This window comes from Dasypus novemcinctus, chromosome 28, assembly GCF_030445035.2.
Source record: "Dasypus novemcinctus isolate mDasNov1 chromosome 28, mDasNov1.1.hap2, whole genome shotgun sequence".
In the NCBI taxonomy this organism is placed as follows: Eukaryota; Metazoa; Chordata; class Mammalia; order Cingulata; family Dasypodidae; genus Dasypus; species Dasypus novemcinctus.
The window spans coordinates 10,362,292-10,377,701 of record NC_080700.1 but is presented as its reverse complement, the minus strand read 5'-3'; the positions used below and the strand labels follow the sequence as shown (position 1 = coordinate 10,377,701).

General features: G+C 42.2%; 1 non-coding gene and 1 pseudogene across 1 annotated transcript; one reads left to right on the top strand and one right to left on the bottom strand.

The window, feature by feature from the left end:
• The first annotated feature begins 7,330 nt into the window (after window positions 1–7,330).
• Window positions 7,331–7,437, top strand: LOC131276469 (U6 spliceosomal RNA). The gene has a single exon (XR_009183942.1). It is a non-coding gene; the product is annotated as a U6 spliceosomal RNA (small nuclear RNA).
• Window positions 7,438–13,041: 5,604 nt separating this feature from the next.
• LOC101416274 (small ribosomal subunit protein eS4, X isoform-like) lies at window positions 13,042–13,874 on the bottom strand (annotated as a pseudogene).
• Window positions 13,875–15,410: the final 1,536 nt, after the last annotated feature.

Sequence of the window (15,410 nt, the reverse complement as noted above, 5' to 3'; positions counted from 1 at the left end):
ACCATCCCACAAGACTTATAGAGACGATGCATGTACATCTGCTAAACTTCCATACAATCTAGAATGATCCTCATGGTTCAGGTGGGGAGACTGGAAGACCCAAGAGGAAGCACAATGCCTTTTCCAGGGTCACAGAACTGGTAGGAGAAGGAGTAAGGTCTGAACAGAGCTCTACCTACTCAATACTGGGGTCTTGAAATTCTCAGGCCTTCCTAATGCCTGTAGGAATGACTATGTTGGTATAAATGTAGATTTAAATAGATGACAAGGGAGAAGAGAGTCAGCAACCCAGAGGGGCCTTAGGTCAGATTTTACCCAAGGTGGGGGCACATGTAAAGACACCCCAGGAAGGAACTTCACTTTCTTGGAGATCTAACAGAACAGAACTTGGAAACCTGGTAACCAGTTACCAACATGGTAGACATAGCCACTTACTAAGCTCAACTGAGCAGAGATGCTCAAGAGAACAAGATGTTTTCTTGCTTGCCTGCTTCCCAGGGCTCTCACCTCAGTAAAACACAAAGTGAGAACCTTTTCCAAAGCTGCAGCCATTGGCTAAGGCTTCACCACAGAAACATCTTGCCATTTAGCAGGAAGCACCAAAAAGAAACATATGGTGACACAGGGCAGGGGAAGGAACACCAGGTAAATACTTGGGATCCTGTCTGGGCAGTCTCAAAGCAATTCTCACCCCAGCATGTGTGTGTGGAGTGGAGGACTATTGGGGGTGGTCAGGCCTAGGGCAGGAGCAGGTTCTTGGTGGGATAGGATCCTGGTGGGCCTATAATGTTCATACCCAGATCAGGGCTGCCACGGCAGGAAGGGGAGAGTTGGCATGGGGAAAACCTAACCAGATGTTAAGCAAAAGCTGTTGTTTACATTCCTGAGGGAAGTCTGTGCAGACAGGGTTCTGTATCTAATATGGGGAGAAGAACAACATGTGGGATCACCCCTTGTGGTTATAGCCAGGCAGGAAGCTAATTCTTCCAGGCCTAGCTGCTGGGCACTGTCTTTGAAAAGATCCACCCAGAAAAATTGGTGAGAAGCTGATAATAGAATCATATACACCATGTCATCAAGCAAAGAGCAAGCACAACAGTAAGGGCCAGTGCATGCCAAAAGTGAGAGTGAATGCAGAGTGGTCTCTATACCTAGGGTCCAAAGATAGTGAGGGGGGGCTTCCCAGACCCCAGCCTGGCAACTCCCCAAGCTCCCTCCCTGGGTTTTCCTGATTATTAATCCAGGGCCCCACTCACAAAGTTATCTGAGGTGACACCACTTCCTAAATCCCACTGCCCAGTCCCTGACTTGTTCATGTATAGCCACTCTCCCAATTCTTTGAAGTAATACCAAAAAAGACGTTTTATAATGTTTTTACTTCATTTTGAACCATGACATTCTTTGCATTTTGTGATTGTTTGGTTGTTTTTATTACCTGACCTACGTATCCTGTGTTTGACTGTCCTTACACAACTTCTCTAATATCACTAATCATCAAGCCTAGAAGAACATTCTTACCAAATGAGGGTAAGGGGATATTACTATATATCCCTGTTTCTGTAAATTCCTATCCTGAGGAACATGGCACAGTGAACCCCTTGAGACCAAGGGTCTGGACTGAAGAATGTTCACAAACAGATGTGCTTAACCACATATTTTTGTCATAGATATTTAACCTCTGATGGCACTTGATGTGATTCCTTTTGGTTGTATTTCAGCAGAACTACATAGAGATCATGTTTCTCTCTTTCTATTCTAATGCTCTTCACACACTCAGAATAGACCCCCAGAAACAGTGATGCTGGACTGAAGTATGTGCATAACTAAAATTTTAAGAATTAGAGAAGATAACTTAGAAAAGAAGTAATCTCAGTTAAGTTACCAAGAGCAATCTATGAAGATGGAGACTTCCCTACTCCAAGCCAGCCATTGGTATTACCATTATTTACCTTTTGTTAATCTGGTGGCACAGCAGATAAAAGAATCACACATGTCACCTTTGTCCCAGCATCAGTGTTAAATGTGTCAGCTTTGAGTTTGGCCAGGACTAACATGATGAAGGAAATAAAAGCTGGTAGGCTAGAGACAGTGGTGGGATACCTGGTGCCTGCCTTCCAGAATGGGAACTTCTCCTTCATCACCAACTTCCTTTGCAGCTACAGAGATTTGACTACCATCCAAGAGGTCCTGTACCTTCTCTTTACAATGTGAGCACCTCACCCCAGCACAGGCACCCATTTGCCACATACTAGCAGTTTATCTTGGGAATGTCACTTTACCTCCTTGAGCTCAGCTGGCTCCTCTGAAAAGTGGGTTGAGAGAGGACAAACTTCACAGTGTTAATATGAGGATTAACAGGGATAAGTCATGGGAAGCATTCAACCGGTGCCTGGCTCTGGAAAATGGGTTTCTGGTGTTTTCTTCTTCCTATGAAGAAGAGCTCTGACTCATCCCTCTCTGTGGCCATGGGCAAATATATTTTCCCATTTCTAAAGAAGATCTGAGATTCCATCTCTGGGGCCCCCATCCTTTGGATAGCAAAAAAAGGGCCCCTGAGCGCTAGTGGAGGAGACTCAAGGCCTCTCAGTTATCTGGGAAGGTGCTGCTTGGGGCTCATTCATTCAAAAAGTAATATACTGAGGCCTGCCATTTGTAAGCACATCTGTAGGCATTTGGCATAATTTAATAAATAAATGAAACACAAATTCCTTTCCCCTGGGCTACCATTCTAGTTCCACAACATCCATCATAAGCAGTTAATGTACACAGTACATTAGAAGTAATGATCTCATCTAGGAATGGATGCATCCTCCCAAATACTGAGGGGATGGTGGAAGCTTGGACTAACTGAAAACAGAGTAGACTTTGGGACAAGTATGAGGGTCTCTTGTCTCCAATGAACAGTGGGCATCAATGTGTATTGAGAGACTGAGGCTCTGGAGGGGGCTGAGCTGGGTCCCAAACATCTGATGATACTCCATAGAGGATTCAGGTCTAAGGACTTCTGCCTGTAGAAAGAAGGATCTCAAAGAGAGCTCTGGATGAGACCCTGTGCCCCTGAGGAGGAAAGGGGAGGCTGGGGTCTCAGGGCCAGTCCCTGGAAGAATCAATCCCCACCACAGCCCATTTCCAGCTCTGTTTTCCCCACCCAATACTCTTCACCCCATGAACATGGTCCCAAAAAGGGAGTTGTGGTGAGCAACACATTCACAAATTTCAATCAAGGGAACTCAGCTGCAGTAAGACTGAGCAAGGCTTTCTCCACACCTATCAGGAGAATACTTTCAGTGGAAGATGAACACACACAGTAGAATAACACAGCACACTGGAGTTTCAGCTACAGACTGAGGTGCAACAACAGTCCCTGGGAAAGGCATGAGTATATACTCTGCTTAATCTCATATTCATAAGATATTTGAGATCAAGGTGAAATGAACAAAGCAGACACAGCCCTGCCAGCCCTTACAAAATTGGTATTTCTATGGGGAGAGGGGCCAAGAAAGATAGACAGAAAAGTATGTCATAATTTCTTCAAAGGCAGAACTGGGAAGAATAATGATTGAGGGTGCCCTAAAATTGAGATTCTTTCCTAGACCTTTGCTGAATGACCATGCCTGCTTCTGCTAGGACAGCCAAAGGGTGGTTGATGTGTGGGAGAGAAGGTGAGCCTTACTTGTTGAAGATCAGTGTCAGGCACTGGGGACCAGCTCCACCAGGAGTGCTGTGGGAGGACATTGGGAAGGAAAGTCCAGGCCTCTGACTCTGTTTCCCTCCTCACTATCCCCAGCACCATCTCCTTCATCCTCAACACCTGGCTGTATGATTTCTCTGAGGATATCTGACAGTGCCCATACTTTCTGGACCTCCATGTGCTGCTGACCTACCAATAGCTCAATCTGCCTGGATCAGAGCTGGAGCAGTTTGCTCAGCTTCTTCTTAAACAGCATGAGCAAGCACAGACCATGAGGCAGAGGCAGAGGGTGAGCAGTAGTGGTGGTGGGTGCCCCTGGGCAGGTGATGGGGGAAACTGGGGGGCAGGACATAGTGAAGAGTCTCAGGGGCTGGTGTTTGACCAGAATCAAAGACAGAAGTAATCTTAGATCACACATCTAGTGGACTAAAGTCTTGGAGGGTTTCTGTGTTTGGGTGTTTGGGCTTGGGATTCTCAAAGGCAGTGGGATATTTTGCTGTTTTGAAAGCAATGGGGTAGAAGTCATGTGGGTGAACATTTCTCCTTTTGCAGCTCAAGCACTAGTTCCAGAGGCAGGCCTACAACCAGACCTTGAGCTAGACTTGCCTGCAGTACCACCTCTGCCACCAGCTCCAGCTCCAGATGCAGCTTCTGGGTTGCAGGTAGCTCAAATTTTAGAGGCATCTCTAGAGTCAATTGTAGTGCTTGCTCTAGCAGTTGCTAATGAGCTAGAGAGTGCAGGAGTCTCTCCGTCTCCCAAACCAAGCCCTCCCTTGAGAGAGGAGCTGTGGACCCTCTTCCAGTTGGTGAGGAGGGCCCCAGCACTGATCCATTGATGTTTAATCTAAGGTCCCTGCAAGAGCCAAGGGCCACTGCTTTCTGGGCTTTAGGACAAAAGAGACAAGAATGAGTGAGAAGGGAGGATTTGGAAGAGAGATGGCAGGGTAATTCATTTCTGTATAAAACGCAAAAAAAAAAATACTAACCATTTGGGTAGGGGTACTATTTTTTTGTAAATAGCAAGTTCTTGACAAGAATATTACATTAAATTTCTGCTTCTACGATAGCATGGAATTGCAGTTTTGTTCTTCATTTCCTGTGTTAATTAAAATGAATACAAACTCATTCTTTCCTCCTTAAGTTAAAAAAGACTTGTGAGTCATCATGCTTTTGACATGTGAAAAGTTCTAAGGGTCATCCATCCTTCTCTGGTTTGCTGAAAGAACACACAAATCCCCATGTTGCAGAGTAAATGTGCATTTCAATATCAATAAACAGAGAGGAACAGAGACTCCTGGGATGAGGATTGAAGGGGCATTTAGAGGGCACAGCAAAACTTCTGAAATGTGGGTGTCTTTAAAAATCACAATTTTAAGGACCACTTCTGCCAGTTTTTGGAGAAAGAGGGAATATTTTCTGGTTCTCATGCTAAGGCTTATTTTGACCTCTGATTTTAGGAATTTGTAGTTTTCAAGGTGAACTCTAGAATTCCAGCACTAACTGGGGGGAAATATAAAGAGTTCAAAAATTATGATGTGGAAAGGGAAAGGATAGGGGAAGATTGCTAGCAAGTGGACTAAGAGCAGGAAGGACTGTGCATCCTCAGCCCCATCTAGGGAGTGACATGGTCAAGCAGTTACCTTAGATTGTATCATCCTGAGATCCTGGGTCCTGAGCTCAGTAATTGTTACCTGGTTGGTTTGTATCCAGGGCAGACATTTGTGATGCAGCTTTTAAGGCTACAGCTGGGCCTCCTGTCCTAAGCATTACTCTCCCTATGAACTGGTATTTGACTAGTGTGGGTGTAGGGAATGGGGAGTCATGGTTTAATTGGTACAGTTTCTCTATGGAGTAATGGACAAGTTTGGCAGTGGATGGCAGTGACAGTATCATGAATGTAAATAACATCACTGAATTGCATATTTGAAAGTAAGTAAATGGAAAATTTTAAGTATGTTACCAGAATAAAACTGTCAAACATAGAACTATACAACACAGAGAACCCTAGAGTTAACTATGGCATACACTTACGAGTATAATTCTAATAATGCTATTTCATCAGTTATAATAAAAATACTGCATTAAGGCCAAGAGTTAATAATAGGGAAAACTGCCAGTGAAAGGGTTATATGGAACTCTGTAGTTTATTCGTGATTTTACCACAAAACTACATCTCTAATAAAAATATTTTTAAAAATAAAAAGGCATTTAAAAAGCAAAGCAACATGCAACATTAATTCAACAAAGATAAAATGCTGTGAACATGCCAATTGCTGCAGAAAAACCACTTGTCAACATCCAATGCCTTTTCATGATGAAATACAAAAAACAAACAATCCAAGCAAAGTGAGACTAAATAGCTAGCATCATAGTGGTGAAAGACTATAAATCTTCCTTGACAGGATCAGGGACAAATCAAGATGCTGTTTATGCCACTGCTATTCACTACTGTCAAAGATGTCCTAACCAGAGCAATTAAGGCAAGAAAAAGGAGGACAATGCATCCAAATTTGAAAGGATGAATGAAAACGATCTGTATTTAGAAATGATATGATTTATATATAAAAAACCGTCTAGAATTCACAAAATACTGTCACACCTAATAAACAATCCACAAAGCTCCACAAGAGTTTATTGTATTTCTGTAACATAGCAACAAGCAATCTGAAAATTAATAAAGCAATTTCTTTTACCACAGCACCGGAAAGAATAAAATATTTAGGAAGAAATTTAACTAAGGAAGTACAAGATTTGTTATCTGAAAACTACAAACCATTGATGTAACACATTCAAGGAGGGGGACCTGGGGAAGACATTTTAGGAGGCTGACATTAATGAAAACTTATGACTGAACTATGGACGGGGCGCAAGTTGTCCCACGGCCACTGTAGCATGTGCTCTTGACATGGACATCCCTCTCTCTCCAGCCCAGCAGAAGAGCCAGGGGTGGCCAGGATTGCTGGAGCAGCCCCAGACATAGGAGTGGTTAGCATGCTCAGGCAGAGATCCCTAGAGTCTGGTCACCAGGACCTGGTTAAATGAGGGGGTCCAGATGGAGAGAGGAAGGAAAGAGCTCTGGCCTTCAAGCACACTGACCAGAAGTAAAGGGGCAGCTGGCTCTGCTCTCATTTGCTATCGTCTACCTGGTGAGCTGAATCACAGCTCCCCTGCTTGTGAACTATAGGCAGCCCAGTGGCCAGCACTCAAAACCTTTATAAGTCACCCAGACTGGAGCTAGCCCCTTGCTTTAGCATATGTCACAGCTATCAGCAGCTCAGTTGTACATATACTTGCAACTGCCTCTCTATTGTCTTCAATAGAATATACACTGTCTGAAGACAGAGACAAGTTTGATTTGCTTGCTTCTCTAAGCTCAGTGGCTACCTTGCTGCTGCACAGGAAGTGGTTGTAGAGTTAATTAAAGTACACATTTGGGGAATATTTGCTGTTGTGGTCATCACCTCCTCTGTCTTCTTTCCTGTTCCCCCTTGACTCTGTCATTATTCCATTGCAGATTGCCCACCATCGTATCTCAGCAGTGGGAAACAGTTTCAGCATTGTTCTAATAGATTTATTTTTTGTGTGATCATTCAAATGAATTAGGAAACACTGTTTTCCTACAGTATTATTATTATTATTGTGCTTGCTTTGGCAGCACATATACTAAAATTGGAATGATACAGAGAAGATTAGCATGGTCCCTGCACAAGGATGACACACAAATTCATGAAATGTTCCATATTTTTTGTATGTGGTTGAAACTATAATGATGAGAAAACTCTTTAGAAAATATAATAAGGATGGTTATCTGTTTAAGCTGTTTAAGGGGGGACATCTGACACAGGACAGGCTTTTAGGGAGTGTGTGAGTGCTCATTTTGTCATAGTGGGTTATATCATTGGATGGAGGTCCATACAATTAGTATAAAGGTATACCCACATCCTGTGGAGGACTGATGTTCTCAAACAGAGGGAATTGTATCTCTCAAGAGAATTGGTGGTTCCCAGTGGCTGAGGGCAGTCGAGGATGTCGAGCCCTCAGCATTGTTGCAAGTATCTGTGAATATGGCCCTTCAATTAATGAAGACTCTTTGTCACTGTGGGCCCTGAGGGGAGGGGGTGAGAGATACTGAATAGATGGAATCAGTGTAACTGTGGGGCCATGGAAGTGTTCCACAAGATCATGCAATGGTGGATATAGGACATATTACATTACACCCAAAATGTATAAAAGTCTATAGGCTAAAATGTAAACCATAATGTAAAACATAAGATAACTAAAAATTTATTAAATTGTATAGTCTAAAATATAAACCATAATGTAAACCCAAATGGAACCTTGTTTGAAAGTTATGTTTCACTATCTGAACATCAGCTACAGCAAATATAATATGAACATGTAAAAAGATCATTGCTGGGGAAGGGACAGTGTTTGATGTTGGATATGTGGGAGTAACCTATATTGTATATGTGAATTATTGTGATCTAAAACTTTTGTGAAGACAAACTTAATAATTAGAAAAAAAGAAAGGAAAGAATGTAGACACTGAGGAAGAAATGAAAGAAATTTCCTTACTGTACATACAGGGCAAAACCTATTGCAGTAGTGAAATCCAAAATCTCAAAAAAAAAAAAAAAAAAAAAAAGCTTTTTCATTTTTTTCATTTGTTGATACCCAATTTATTTTTTCTTTATTCAATTTTTCTAAATTAGTATGTATTCTATATCGAACCTTTAAACCCATTCCATTTTACTATTAATGGAACTTGCCAATATATTAGGCTTCATTTTTTAAGGTATTTTGGACCATAGAGAGGTTAAGCTATAGCAGGGGAGGAACACTGGTGTGAGGTGTTATTGATGGGGAGAACATAGTTGGGAGTTCTCCAGGACATGTATACAGGGTACAGAAAAATGTTTGGATATTTTCATAGTAGTTACATTTAAAAATGACACCTGAGCTAGTGCTTAGTTCCTAGCCTGGGGAGGTTTATCACAATCTCCAAAAGAACAGCAACAATCCCCAAAGTTCAGTGGCAAAGACCAATAAAGAAGGATGGTCCTCTGATGAGCCCCTTGATACAGATGACTATGCTTATGAGCCTGTATACCTGAAATATGAACTAGGCCTAGAGCTGCAGGGTGCCTAAGATTTACCTCCTGAGAGCCTCCATTTTGCTCAAATGTGGCCACCCTCTAAGCCAAACTCAGCATGGAAACGCATTACTTTCCCCACCAGGATGGAGCATGACTCCTGGGGATGAGCCTCCCTGGCACCAAGGGATGACTACCAAGCACCAGCTGATGATGTAACTAGGATAAGACCTTGAATAAAAGGGTCAATTCAGACCAGCAGAATATCTCCACCTATATATATCAGGTGTTAAAAACTGCTTTCTGACCTTGAATAAAAGGGGGAAATGGAAAGGACAAATGAATTTACATGGCTATGAGTCTCCAAAAAGAGCCAGGAGGTCTTCAGTGGGGTCACACTTATGCATGTCTCTGCAAGTTCCCATAGTCAGTCAAAGTAGATACAACCCCAGGTACTGGCTCTCCTGAGTACTATAGAGACCCACAGATTCTATGGTCTTGGCAGATGACTCTGGAGTTCAGTGCCATGTCATTTGGCCCTACTTTGGAGTTTTTGTTTCTAAATATGATGGAGCTGGACTCAGATGTGACCTTTCTACACGTGCCTCTTCTGTTAGTTTTACTGGACCTGTGGTTGGTGCTGGGGTTGGTGTATACTCAGAAGACCTGAATATCTGACTGTCCATGTGACAGCCATGCCCTGAACCTCAGGAGACTTGCCAGTCCTACCCTCTGGCTTATCGGACTTACCCCAGACAGCTAACAGGGAAGGGAAGAAGGCCAACCACCATACATGGGAGCCAAGAGAGCCTACAAATGCAAGAAGGAAAATTGCATTTATCATCCACATGGAATCTAAGTCCCCTCTTGATTTAGAGGTGGAGTGGACATAACCATTCCAGGGTCCCCAGGATGGAGGAATAGAGTGCAGATTAGAGTGGACTTACTGATATTCTACTACCAATTATTGTGATTAGTAATGGAAGAAATTGTAGAATTGATGTGAATAAAGTGGCTATGGTAGCTGCTGAGGGTAAGGAGAGGGAAGAAGAGATATAATGTGGGGTCATTTGTTGGGAGCGATAAAAAGAATGTATGTCGAACTCAGCAAGAATCAGTAGCACGGCTGCCAGAGAAGAGCCAACCCTCTCAATTAAGCAAACTATAATTAGCTCCTCACAATATGTCAGGTCCCACAACATGGCAGAATCCAAATCTGCCTTGTCACTTCCTCATTCTTCTTCCCCTTCAGGTCTTTGTTCTCTGTCTTCCCGCCACTGCCCAGGCTGACAAGGCAGTGCGCAGGCACAAGGCAGGTAAACTGAAACCCACTCTACATATCAGTAGTGACCACAACCAATCCCTAACTTTCACCTCCACCCATTACCCCTCCTTTTCCCAAGAGTATATATCCTTTGTTCCCCTCAATAAAATTTGCAGCTTGATCCTCACCCTGTCTCGCTGTCATTCCTCGAGTCTCCTGTCTCATCATTCTCCTTCACGCAAGCCACGAGCCCCAGTTCGCAGCCCCGCTGGCCCGGGCATTCACAGTCATTTTCAGGACTTGGAGTTGTCCTGGGTGGTACTGCAGGGATAGATGCTAGACAATGTATGTCCTGCCATGGCCCACTGGGTGGACTGGGGGAAGTGTAAACTACAATGTAAACCATTATCCATGTGGTGCAGCAGTGCTCAAAAATGTTTTCACCAAATGCAATGAATGTCCCATGATGATGAAAGAGGGTGGTGATGTGGGAGGAGTGGGGTGAGGAGGGTGGGGGGTAAATGGGAGCCTCATCTTTTTTGAATGTAACATAAAAAATGAAGAGAAAAAATGTATTATTATCATTGTAGCTTTTTAAACCACGGTTATGATTGATTTAATGATTAAAGGAATATTGACATTAAATAGCGTTATTTTTCTCCAATCACTGCTTTTAACTTGTCATATTTTCCTTTTCACTCCCTTGCATGGATTCAAGCAATTTCCAGTCATTCCTGCTAGGCCCATTCAGAACTGCCATCTCATATCTGTCACCGCTCCCAGCCTGTTCCTTCACTCCTCCTCACAATTCATACCCCGGAAGAGAAAGGTGGGGGTCATTTGTGGTGTTGGGGGAACACTTGAACATCTCATTGCAAGGTACTGGGGCCAGAGAGAAGGAAGACCCTTCGTCCTCACTTCCTGTTCAAGGCTGCCATCTACCATATCAGCGGCTATTCTGACATTTGGTTTCAGCATTGCAATAGTTTTTTTATCATTGCATTTTTTTTTGGTTAAAGTTACTCCAGAAACTATTTAAGATTTTACCAATAACAAAGATTTGACTAAATAACCAGGTTTAATTTCTTTCCTTTGTTTAAATATTACCATCATTAGAACACTTATTTATGATTCCAATAGAACAGTTGCAGCTGATGATGTCAGAGCAGATGGAATTACCTGTATTTTATCCAGGACTTCAGTGCTGTACATTCTACTGGCCATGTTTACAATGTAGCCCCAGGTATCATATTTCAGTTACATGAGATATTACAGGTCCATGGTTAATGCCTGTAACATATCAGAATTAAGTTAACTAAATTCAAACTATGGCAAATATTTTAAAAGAAAAATTTAAGAGACTACTTGAATCATCATTCTTATACAAGCATCAGTCAAACTCATGGAGCTCAAAGGCAAAGGAAAATAATCCCTATAATTTTGTCACCTCAGAAGTGTTAAAATGGTTTGTTCACTTTTTTCCTTCTAGCCACAATTCATGTTTATATGCCCATTTATCATTATCCCAGACTTATATATAAAATTAATATGCTTAAAAATACTAAACATCACATCTTTATTTTTCCATGTAGCTACAAAATTTTAGGCAAGAGATAAATGGTATATTGTTTTCTGGTGGCTCAGAGTCAATATTTATTTTAAAGGTCAATGGGAACACCAAGTGTGCTTACAATGCTTTACTTGGCTCTTCTGTCTCTGTTGGATTTATAGGCTCACTACACCATTTTACTAAAGTAACACCTCCCCTGCTTCCACCACCCATTCCAGCACATCCTCCCAGGGCCTTCTTTACATGTGAAAACTCTTCCTTCTCAGCCTTCCAGGGTGGCACTACCATCAGCACATCTATTTGTCAGATGAGGAAACAGAAGGATATGGTGGTCACAGGTGGTCGGTGGCAGAGCTGCATGTGGACCAGACCCTCCATGACTCCTGCTCAGAGTGACAAGCTTCTTGGGCATGTGGCTTGCTCCACCATGTGGATTATCTTCAATGCTATCCCATGGGCAAGTTCATTGACTTCAAGGTGTACAGGTGGTGGTTTCAATTCCCTCTGCTAAACCACTTTCTGAAGGACAAACCTGATTAATACTGCTGCTGGTATGGCATTTTACCCATTTCAACATTTAAAAAGGTGAAATGTATAAAATGCTTTGATGGAATATGCATTTTGGGAAATTTTTCACACAGGAAAATGACTGGTACTTATAAATACACACCTAGGAAAAGAAAATGGTAGATCCGAGGGAGGTCCCTAAGAAACTCCTACTTGGTGCAGTGGTGGAGAATCTGGAGGAGAAAGCAAGTAAACTTCACCCTCAGGGGGGAATAGTGATGCCTAGTGATCTCCAGACAAGCTCTGGGATACTGGTGTGTCCTGTGTTCCTGTGAGGAAGGAAAAACACCCCTGGGAATATAAGTCTCCTCAGAAATGAATTCTCTGAGGAGAATTCAAAAGGTCACTAAAGAGAGCTGTGAAGGCCACATGCTGCAGATCTGCCAACCATTTTCATGGGTTCACAGGTGGGGCCATGGCAGCATCTGTTACTTCACTGGATAAGCCCATACCCATGGGCACCACCAACAAGGAAAGTGACCATGACTGCTCTGAACCACTATCTTGGTTCCATGGTATTCCAGGTATTCCTGAGCTTGGGTGCATTTGGACACTTTGTAGGATTTGGAGACAGCACCTGGCATCAGGAAAAAAAGCCTTTCAGGGTCAGATGCTGGACATTATATGTCCTGCCATAACCCACTGAATGTACCAGGGGAGACTGTGAACTACAGGGAGAAACTATTATCTGTGTGGTGCCACAGTGCTCCAAAATGTGTTCACCAAATGTGATGAGTGTGCCACAATGATGGAGGAGGTTGTTGGTGTGGGAGGAGTGGGGTGTGTCGTGGGGGAATACAGGAAGCTCTTATATATATATATATATATATATATATATATATATATATATTTGCAATGAATCATGCTTTATTTTTAGTCACATGGCATTCTCCATTCATATTAACTAAAGACTATTTCACCCACAGCTCTGTTTGGCTGCCAGTCTCTTGTCTCTCTCTTCTGCAATGGTGAGGTGGATTCCTTTTCCTCAGGGAAGAGAAATCCGTGGTTTGTTGCCTTTGCCAATAATGAAAATGTTGGAGAGCCAGGTGGCAAAGCTGTTGCCATTGTCATCTTTCACATGAACCACATCAAAGAGCCAGGATGTCTCTCTCTGTTGGTGATCACACCAATTCTTCCAAGGTTAGCACCTCCAGTCACAATACACAGGTTACCCATATCAAACTTTATGAAATCAGTAATCTTGACTGTCTCCAAATCAATTTGAATGGTGTCGTTCACCTTAATGAGAGGATCAGGATAGTGGATGGTGCAAGCATCAAAGGTCACCAGATGAGGGATTCCTTTTGTGCCTACACACAACTTGTACTTGGCCTCCTCAGGTGTAATACGATGAACAGCAAAGTGACCCTTGGTATCATAGATGAGATGGAAATTCTCTCCGGTCTTGGCAATGCTGATGGCATCCATAAAACCAGCAGGATAAGTTATATCAGTTCGGACCTTGCCATCAGTCTTTATGAACTGCTGCATACAAATCTTCTTTACTTCATCTCCTGTGAGGGCATATTTAAGCCTGTTCCTTAAGAAAATGATGAATGGGAGACATTCTCTCAGCTTGTGCAGACCAGTGGATGGACGAGGAGCAAACACACCAGTCAGTTTGTCCAGCATCCAGTGCTTTACAGCTGCTACACGCTTCAAATGCTTCTTGGGACCACAAGCCATGGCTGTCGTAAGCACAGAAAGAGCTCTTATATTTTTTTAAAGTAACATTTTTTGTGATGTATATATCTTCAAAAAATACAATGTACAAAAATGATGAGGTGGGGAATTGGGGAATGGAGTATATAGGAACCTCTTATGTTTTTTACATTTTATATAATGTTTTTAAATGTAATATTCTTTGTGATCTATTAACTTCAATTTAAAAAGTGTAAAAAACAAACACGTTCAATGTCTAATAATGATGGAATGCAAATTAAAAGTATAATGTAGTGCAACAGTGTAAGTATTAGAATGGGCAGTTAAAAAGATGGTCCATTTCAAATGTTGTCAAGATTGTGGGAGAACTAGATCTCTAATTCATTGCTGGTGGGAAATGAAAATGCTAATCCACTTCAGGAAAAAGTTTGTTGTTTAATAAAATTAAATAAATACCTATCACAAGAAAAAAAGCCTGATGAACTTCTGTAATCAGGGAGAGGCCCATGGTCTTTCCCTAACCCCATTTCTAGGATCCCTAGAATGTGTGACCCACAGTTGTCATGTGATCTGGGAGAGGGATCCAGAGAGGGAGGGAAGGTGGGCCAGAGAAATGGACATAGAAATGCTGAGATTAATTATCACTCCTGCCTCATTGTCTCCTGGGTCCAGGACTGCACCTTACTGCAGAAGTCAAACTGAATTGATTTGTGAGAAAATGGCTTGAATTTAAGCTTGGGAACCTGACTTGAAATTAGAATATTTCCATAATGCAGATAAGAAGTGTGGGCTTAGGAAGACCAGGACTTGACTAGATAGAACACTGTCTTGTCAGCATGAAAACTTTTCGCATGAGGAAGCATTTGAACTTTGTATGGCCTGTTCCCTATTACTTTAAATGTTGCAGTTCTAAAAACAAACACTTTTGAAAGTAAACATAGATAGCTGCTGCTTTGTAATTTCTAATAAATATGATGTGGAAAGTAAGGTCAAGGCTCTCAGTTCCAGAAGCTGTGAGTCCCCTGGTCCTATCTTTATTTCTTCTCTTGTGTCTTTCTGTTCTTTTATTTCTTAAGTTCTGTGTTATGTTCCCTTTGAGCCAATCTATTGCTGAGCTGGTCTCAGCAACTGGTGCCTGAACAGGGACTCAAAGGGAAGAAGGATCACTTCAAGCAAAACTAAAGTTGGTGTAATGGCACAGAGCCCTGACTCATTTAGAAGGCCTTTGAAGTCCTCAGTAAATAAGGACACTCTCAAGTATTTTTGCAGGGTTATAATGGGAAATGGAAGCAGTTCAACAAAATATCTCCTGTATGTCTCTTGAAGCAACTCCTCAAGGCCAGAGGGTCCAAGGCCATTGAGCCTCATACTTAAAATTCCTACAGATTATAGAAAAATATTGCTCATGGTTCCCAGCAATAGGAAGTGTAGAATTAGAAGACTGGGAAAGAGTGGAAAAAGAGTTTTTAAAAAATACACATACAAGGAGTTCTGCTCCCTGTTACTATTTGACCCACTTGGACTATAATCAAATCTGTCTTGGAACCCTTGCAAACAGAA